The sequence below is a fragment of the Cervus elaphus genome, chromosome 32 (genome assembly GCF_910594005.1).
Source record: "Cervus elaphus chromosome 32, mCerEla1.1, whole genome shotgun sequence".
In the NCBI taxonomy this organism is placed as follows: Eukaryota; Metazoa; Chordata; class Mammalia; order Artiodactyla; family Cervidae; genus Cervus; species Cervus elaphus.
Genome location: NC_057846.1, coordinates 52,115,562 through 52,125,181, shown reverse-complemented (window position 1 = coordinate 52,125,181; position 9,620 = coordinate 52,115,562). Strand labels below are relative to the sequence as shown.

The window sequence follows — 9,620 nt, the reverse complement described above, 5'->3', positions numbered from 1 at the left end:
CAAATCAACCTATAACAAAACTAAATTAACACAAAATATTGTGGTATAAAAAAAGGAAATAAATTCATGTTTATCTTTCAGTACACTAAAACTAAACGCATATTGATTTTTATAAAATAAGTATACAATAACCTACAAAGTGAATTTACTTACTGACAAAGATTAGATAAAATTGTTGGCAAACCTTGAGCAGGGGTTATGCAGTTACAAAGTCACACACATGTCAGAAAGGTCATTTGTAGGTTCCACACAATGAAAAAGTTTGTGCAAAACGCTTGACTATGACCTTTCCAGGGAAGTTGCTAAAGAAAAGACAGGTATTGCAGCAAAGGAGTCTCAGACTTCACTGGGGTCACTGAGTATGCTCAAATTCTGAAATAGAAGAGGAAGAAATTAGCACTTGCTACTTGTTTTCTTGTTTAGTCGCTAAGTGCGGTCTGACTCTTTCATGACCCCATGGACTGCAGCTGGCCAGGCTCGTCTGTCTATGGAATTGTCCAGGCAGGAATACTGGGTTTGGTGTGTGTGAGTGTGTGTGTGTGTGTGTGTGTGTGTGTGTGTGTGTGTGTGTGTGTGTGTGTGTGTGTGTGTGCACGCACTCAGGCACTCTGTCATGTCTGACTCTTTGCGACGGCACAGATTGTAACCTGCCAGGCTCCTCTGTCCATGGAATTTTTTAGGCAAGAATGCTGGAGTGGATTGTCACTTGCTCCTCCAGGGGCTCCCCCCGACCCAGGGATTGAACCTGCGTCTCCTGCGGCTCTTGCATTGGTAGGCGGATTCTTCACCACTGAGCCACCTGGGAAGCCCCACTTGCTACTTAAATTTAAGTTGATAACCGCAGGTAAAGGAACATTAGAAGCTGAAGCTAGCTGTCTAGTCAGACGAAGAAAATGGGTATTCCCCGAGGCATCAGAGTATTGAAGTTTATAGTTCCAAGTGCCAGGTCAGACTGTTGACTTTGAAACTGGCTGTACCACTTACAAATGGTACAACTTCCCCGAACCTCAGTTTCTTCATTTCTAACAATAGGTTAAATAATAGTATCTACTTCATAAGCTTGTGGTGAGTTTAGTGAAGAAATATAGGTAAAGCTCTTAGCATAGTCTTGGAACATGAGCACTCAATGAATGTTCATAAGATATAATATTTAGTAGTAGTAGTAGTAGAAATAATAATTATTTCTACTTTAATTTTTTAATTTTTATTACTCTGTAAATGCATACTGTTCTGGTTGCATGTAATGAGGATGACCCAGGAAGACAATAAATGCTCTTCCAGGAATAAGGAAAGGCAAAACAATTCAAGATAAAAAAAAGAAAAATTGTGGGAAATCAAATTTCTAGGAATAGTTCTAAAATTAACCATACAGCCCAGTATTAGAAGATAACTTTGACACTTCAGACCATGTGAGTGCTGGGTTCTGTAAATAGTATTTCCAAAAATGGCAATATGAGCTTAGACTAAAGGGTATCAGAGCAGTTAAAAGCTATTTGGTTACATTTAGAGTTTTTGTATTTGACAGAGGTAGATTCCAACTTCAAGGATAGTGGATCCTGGAAGATGCATTTATTTTATAATCAAGCAGTTTGCAATTAATAGGTGATCACCAGATCCTTTAAACAGTGATATTGCTGGAAACTCCAAATTCTTAAACAATGTTCATGCATTGTCCAAAAAAGGAATGAAAAAATTTATTTGCTTGTAGCAGAGGACTCTGAGGAGCGGACACATTTTAATAGGTTTTAAGGTGCAAATGGGACAGTAGTCTAATATAAAAATCACAAAACCCTTGATTCTACATTCCAATTTTCTTATGATTCTGGCACACCAACTTGTTCAACTCACCTTATTTAGATGCATGTTACTTATTGCAGCAGACACTGATTAAAAAAAAATTGGTTTCTCTGAATCTAGGTTTCCACAGTATTTCATTGCTTTTATCAAGGAAGCTATAAGAAAACACAAGCGACATAAGGATTCATGGAGCAGCAGAAGGATCAGGTCCAGTGTTAGTCAAGGGTACTCCCTTACCTGTGCAATGGACCAAGGACACATCCACACTCTTGTTCTTACAGTCCATGTAAACCTGAAAGAATTAAAATAATACACTCATAATTAATTCAGGATAGCTGACAGGAAAAAATAAGAAGCTCAGAAGGGAGAATTTCTAGTTTAAAAAAAAAAAAATGATGTTGTATCACCAGGGGGTGGCACCGTAACACAATCAGGCATACTCTGACTCACTTCTAAAAGAGATGGTCTTAGCGAAGGAAGCTAAATGCCAGCAAGGCATTCACCTTTCATGTAACTCAGTTTTGCTGCTTACATTCTCCACTTTATTTAATAAAAATAAACACACCACCTTTCCCTCCTTGTAAGAATAATATAAAACTGTTTTCAACTGCCTCATTGGAAGTCAAGGACCCATTTGTGAAAATGATGAAATCTGCTTACTTTAATGTTTTGCTATTTATTTATATATTCACGGTGTCGCTAAACTCCATCCATGGATGGTAAATTGAAAACCTCACTACAATCAAAGTCAAGTTTGATCCCCACCTTCCATTTTTATGGTCCATTAAGATGAGAGATCCTAACTAATTTTCTTGGCATATTGCAGGGTCCTGCCTTCTTTAAGTCCTAGAAATTCTCAAGTAGTAGCAACTTAAGCAAACAAATACTTAAAATCCAGATCCTAGAACTAGTTATCCAGCTAAGATGTGGACCCAGAATTTGTCTATCTTTAAAGTCTATGTTCTTAACACATATCATAATTTACTGTAACCATAATGAAATAAACAGTGATAAGGAAACTAAAAGTGGCAAACTAATACAAAACGGCTGGTTGTATGTATACAGAAGCACAAGTGTCATTTTCTTCAAATTTATGCATCAGTTGATTTATTCCTTCATTCTATTGTGTAGCATTTTTAAACAAGACGAGATTTTTAAAATTTTCTTTCTTAGCATTCCCAGTATTTAGGTTATTTGAATTCCTCTGAACTTTCAACCTTAGATCTTAAACTCAGTGGGAATAGTTAACCACTTCCTCATATTTACTAACTCTAAGTCTTGATTTGCAGTATCTAGAGAAAGTAGCTAATAAATGCTGGAGTATATTCAAAAACAAAGTTTAAATACAGTTGGATAACATATATACATAATGGCTTTTCCCAGTAAATGTACAATCCTAGTCTAGTGTTTCTCAAAACACGAACCTTGGACAATAAGCAACCTATGTCGTTTATCATCCATAAACAACCTATGCTGTTTAAAGTGAAGATTCCTGGGCCAGGACTAGGATTGAGAAATCTGTATTTTTTGTCCTTCCATTTTTATTGAGTTATAATTGGCATAAGGCACTGTATAAGTTTAAGGTGTACAGCATAAGGATTTGACTTGCATACAACCTGAAATGATGACCACGATAAGTTTAGTGAATATTGGTCATTTCATATAGATACAAAATTAAACAAATAGAAAAAAGATATTTTTTCTTTGTCATGAGAACTCTCAGGATTTATTCTCTTAAGAGAATTCCAATTGGAATTGGAATGCAAAGTAGGAAGTCAAGATATACTCAGAATAACAGGCAAGTTTGCCCTTGGAGTACAAAATGAAGCAGGGCAAAGAATAACAGAGTTTTATTAGGAGAACACTCTGGTCACAGCAAACACCCTTTTCCAAAAACTGAAGAAAAGACTCTACATATGGACATCACCAGATGGTCAATACTGAAATAAGATTGATTATGTTCTTTGCAGTCAAAGTTGGAGAAGCTCTGTATAGTAGGCAAAAACAAGACTTGCAGTTGAAGTGACTGTGGCTCAGATCCTGAGCTCCTTATTGCAAAATTCAGGCTTAAATTGAAGAAAGTAGGGAAAATCACTAGGCCATTCAGGAATGACCTAAATCAAATTCCTTATTGTTATATAGAGAAGGTGACTAGTATATTCAAGGGATAAGATCTGGTAGATGGAATGCCTCAAGAACTATGGATAGAAGTTCATTACATTGTACAGGAGGCATGACCAAAACGATCCCAAAGAAAAGTGAATGCAAGAAGGACATAAGCAGAAACACTCAGCTGTGTATGTGTCTGGTAGTGAAAGCAAAACTAGATGCTATAAAGAACAATACTGTATAGGAAACTGGAATGTTAGGTCCATGGATCAAGGTAAATTGGATATCGTCAAGCAGGAAATGGCAAAAGTGAACATCGACCTTTTAGGAATCAGTGAACTAAAATGGACGGGAACGGGTGAATTTAATTCAGATGATCAATATATCTACTACTTTTGGCAAGATTCCCATAGAAGAAGTGAAGTAGCCCTCATAATAAAAGAGTTCAAAATGCAGTATTTGGGTGCTATCTCAAAAATGACAGAAAGATCTGTTTGTTTCCAAAGCAAACCACTCAATATCACAATAAATCAAGCCTATACCCCAACCACCAATGCCGAAGAAGTTGAAGTTGACTGGTTCTATGAAGACCTAAAAGATCTTCTAGAACTAACACAAAAAAGATGCCCTTTTCATCATAGGGGACTGGAATGCAAAAGTATGGTGTCAAGAGATACCTGGACTAACTGGCAAGTTTGGCCTTGGAGTACAAATTGAAGCAGGGCAAAGGCTAACAGAGTTTTGCCAACAGAACACATTGGTCATAGCAAACATCCTTTTCCAACAACACAAGAGATAACTCTACACATGGACATCACCAAATGGTCAATACTAAAATCAGATCAATTACATTCTTTGAAGCCAAAGATGGAGAAACTATAGAGTCAGAAAAAACAAGACTGTGGCTCAGGTCATCAGCTCCTTATAGCAAAATTCAGGCTTAAACTAAAGAAAGTGAAGAAAACCTATAGGCCATTCAGGAATGACCTAAATAAAATCCCTTACAATTATACAGTGGAGGTGATGAATACATTCAAGGGATTAGATCTGATAGAGTGCCTGAAGAAGTATGGACAGAGGTCCATAACACTGTACAGGATGTAATTGACCAAAACCATCCCAAAGAAAAAGAAATGCAAGAAGGCAAAGTGGGTGTCTGAGGAGGCTTTACAAATAGCTGAGGAAAGAAGAGAAGTGAAAAGCAAGGGAGAAAGGGAAAGATATAACCAACTGTATGCAATTCCAGAGAATAGCAAGGAGAGATAAGAAGGCTTTTCTCAATGAACAATGAAAAGAGAGAAAAACAATAGAATGGGAAAGACTAGAGGTCCATATAGTCAAAGCTATGGTTTTTCTAGTAGTCATGTACAGGTATACATAGCTTGAAATTCAGCATTTAAAAAACTAAGATCATGTCATCTGGTCTGATCACTTTATTGAAAATAGAAGGGGAAAAAGTAGAAGCAATGACATTTTATTTTCTTGGATTTCAAAATCACTGCAGATGGTAATTGTAGCCATGAAATTAAAAGATGCTAGCTCCTTGGAAAGAAAGTTATGACAAACTTAGATAAGGTATTCAAAGCAAAGACATCACTGCCAGCAAAGGTCCATATAGTCAAAGGCATGGTTTTTCCAGTAGTCAAGTACAGATGTGAGAGTTGGACATAAAGAAGGCTGAGAGCCAAAGAATTGATGGTTTTGAATTGTGATGCTGTGGAAGACTCTTGGGAATCCCTTGGACAGCAAGGTGATCAAACCAGTCAATCCTACAGGAAATCAACATTGAATAGTCATTGGAAAGACTGTTGCTGAAGCATACTTTAGCCACCTGATGTGAAGAGCTGACTCATTGGAAAAGACTCTGATGCTGGAAAAGATTAAAGGCAAGAGGAGAAGGGGGTGGCAGAGGATGGGATGGTTTCATAGTATCACCAACTCAATGACATGAATTTGAGCAAACTTTGGGCGATAGAGGAAGGCAGAGGAGCCTGGTCTACTGCAGTCCATGGGGTTGCAAGGAGTTGGATATGACTGAGCAACTGGAAAATAACAACAAATACTTTTCAAAATGATCACTATAGGTTACCATCAGAAGATTACATCTTAAATAAGCTCCCAACGTGATCCTTCTAAAAAGTGGTTTAACAGTGCTCTTCCAGACCTTGGCAGCACAGTAAGTAAAAGTGTGGAACATAGAAGCCCTCCAGTGATGAGGGACTATCTGTTTCCAGTCTAGATTCAGATGCAAGAAAAGAACTGAGGTTGAACTCTATGCCAAGTTATGAGAAGTTTTTGTGGTGAACAACAAGAATACGAAAGCATCAGTCAGTCAGTCAGTTCAGTCGCTCAGTTATGTCCAACTCTTTGTGACCCCATGAACCGCAGCAAGCCAGGCCTCTCTGTCCATAGCTAACTCCCAGAGTTTACTCAAACCAATGTCCATTGAGTTGGTGATGCCATCCAACCATGTCATCCTCTGTTGTCCCCCTCTCCTCCTGCCTTCAATCTTTCCCAGCATCAGGGTCTTTTCAAATGAGTCAGTTCTTCCTATCAGGTGGCCAAAATATTGGAATTTCAGCTTCAGCATCAGTCTTTCCAATGAATATTCAGGACTGATTTCCTTTAGGATGGACTGGTTGGATCTCCTTGCAGTCCAAGGGACTCTCAAGAGTCTTCTCCAACACCATAGTTCAAAAGCATCAATTTTTCAGTGCTCAGCTTTCCTTATAGTCCAACTCTCACATCCATACATGACCACTGGAAAAACATAGCTTGACTAGATGGACCTTTGTTGACAAAGTAATGTCTCTGCTTTTCAATATGCTGTCTAGGTTGACCATAACTTTTCTTCCAAGGAGGAAGCATCTTTTAATTTCATGGTTGCAATCACAATCTGCAGTGATTTTGGAGCCCCCCAAAATTAAGTCAGCCACTGTTTCCACTGTTTCCCCATCTATTTGCCATGAAGTGATGGGACTGGATGCCATGATCTTAGTTTTCTGAATGTTGAGCTTTAAGCAAAACTTTTCACTCTCCTCTTTCACTTTTGAGAGGCTCTTTAGTTCTTCTTCACTTTTTTCCATAAGGGTGGTGTCATCTGCATATCTGAGGTTATTGATATTTCTTCCGGCAATCTTCATTCCAGCTTGTGCTTCTTCCAGCCCAGTGTCTCTCATGATGTACTCTGCATATAAGTTAAATAAGCAGGGTGACAATATATAGCTTTGACATACTCCTTTTCCTATTTGGAACCAGTCTGTTGTTCCATGTGCAGTTCTAACTGTTGCTTCCTGATCTGCATATAGGTTTCTCAAGAGGCAGGTCAGGTGGTCTGGTATTCCCATCTCTTTCAGAATTTTCAACAGTTTATTGTGATCCACACAGTCAATGGCTTTGTCATAGTCAAAAAAGCAGAAATAGATATTTTTCTGGAACTCTCTTGCTTTTTCGATGATCCAGCGGATATTGGCAATTTGATCTCTGGTTCCTCTGCCTTTTCTAAAACCAGCTTGAACATCTGGAAGTTCTCGGTTCATGTATTGCTAAAGTCTGGCTTGGAGAATTTTGAGCATTCTTTGGCATTGCCTTTCTTTGGGATTGGAATGAAAACTGACCTTTTCCAGTCCTGTGGCCATTGACGAGTTTTCCAAATTTGCTGCATATTAAGTGCAGCACTTTCATAGCATCATCTTTTAGGATTTGAAACAGCTCAACTGGAATTCCATCACCTCCACTAGCTTTGTTCATAGTGATGCTTCCTAAGGTCCACTTGACTTCATATTCCAGGATATCTGGCTCTAGACGAGTGATCCCACCATCGTGATTATCTGGGTCATGAAGATCTTTTTTGTATAGTTCTTCTTCTGTTCTGTGTATTCTTGCCACCTTTTCTTAATATCTTCTGCTTCTGTTACATCCATACCATTTCTGTCCTTTATTGTGCCCATCTTTACATGAGAAAAAGGACAACTTACCAAAAAATAGCCACTGGATTTAAGGCCTAGGAAACTTAAACCCAGTTCTTTTGCATAATTTGCTTTTTTTAATATCTAACTAGTTCTGAAACAAAGTCACTCCCTCATTTTTATGAAATGAATAAACTGAGATCCAGACAAGTTAGACAATTTCCTTAACAGCTCCCAGTGTGCTAGATCTTAGAATATATTCTGACTGTCATATATTTAAGGTGCTTCCCTTCACATAACCCCAGTCTATCTTCACAGGAAAACCAGATTAAAGCTGACCTTTGTACTGTTTTGAGTTTCAAAGTTTGGACATTTCAAATTTAAAATATGAATGGAAACACAGTTATGCAACACCATGAGGAAATAATCAAAATCTACAAAAGTTCTTCTAAAGACTGCCCTGGTCTTAATTCTTAAAAAGTCAATATTCAATTCTGACTTCTGGCCATGCTGAGTAACTAATATAAAGGCTATCCTATCCTCCATAAGTAAGTAAACAACTGGACAAAATATACAAAGTGCTTTCCAGCAATGGGAACAGGCAGCAAAGGATTGAGTTCTCTGAGAGAAAGAAAACGAATGAGACCAGCTCTCAGATCATCTCAGATTTCTACTGCAAAGCAGTTTGTGGGCCAATACACGATAGGGGGACCCATGCAAAATGCAGCCACTTACGGAGCTGAGAAGACTGAATTGGCATTCACGAAGGATCAAGTGGGTAGATTTATGAGCAAGAACAATGGAAAGGAGGGAAATATGTCGGAAAAGAGCCCCAGAAATTATTAAGGGCTATGATTAGTTTTTGACAGAACAGAAAGTCTCACTCAGCAGGAGACTGTTTGAGGCCAGAGTAAGAGACCCACTGGGGAGGAGACAGCCAAGGTGAGGAGAGCCGATTTCACACAGCAGAAGCTAATGGGGGACTGACGGCCATTTTGAAACAGACACGGCCTAATCCTCAAGATCCTCCTGCATGTTTGGGGTACTGGGGGAGAGAATACATAGAAATAAGAAAGGGAGTGCATTCCTTGTTGACTTTGAATTAAAAAAAAGGGCGGGGGGGACAATTACGGAAGTGTCTGTGTGTGTATGCCCTTAGTCGCTCAGCCGCGTTTGACTCTTTGCAACTTCATAGACAGTAGCCCGTCAGGCCCCACTGCCCATGGGATTCTCCAGGCAAGAATACTAGAGTGGATTGCTGTGCTCTTCTCCAGGGGATCTTCCCAACACGGATTGAACACACGTCTCCCACATGGCAGACAGATTCTTACCAGCAGAGCCACAAGGGAAGCCGGTTCCTTTTTGTGGCTGAGTAATATTCCATGGAATATGTGTACCACAACTTCTTTATCCATTCATCTGTTGAAGGACATCTAGGTTGCTTCCATGTCCTGGCTATTGTAAATAGTGCTGAAATGAACATTGGGGTAAACATGTATTTTCTGAATTATGATTTTCTCAGGGTATATGCTCAGTAGTAGGATTGCTGGGTCATACGGTAGTTTTATTTCTAGGGTTTTTTTGTTTTTTTTTAAAGGAATCTCCATACTCTTCTCTAGAGTGGTTCTATCAATTTACATTTCCATCAACAGTGCAAAAGTGTTGCCTTTTCTCCACATCCTCACCAGCATTTATTGTTTGTAGATTTTTTTGATGATGGTCATTCTGACCAGTGTGAGGTGATATCTCGATGTAGTTTTGATTTGCATTTCTTTAATAATAAATGATATCTCTTCCTGTGTTTGT

At 38.6% G+C, this 9,620-nt stretch overlaps 1 pseudogene; it reads right to left on the bottom strand.

Moving 5' to 3' along the window:
• Nucleotides 1–336: 336 nt before the first annotated feature.
• LOC122688110 overlaps nucleotides 337–9,620 on the bottom strand; it is a 65,413-nt pseudogene continuing 56,129 nt past the window's right edge.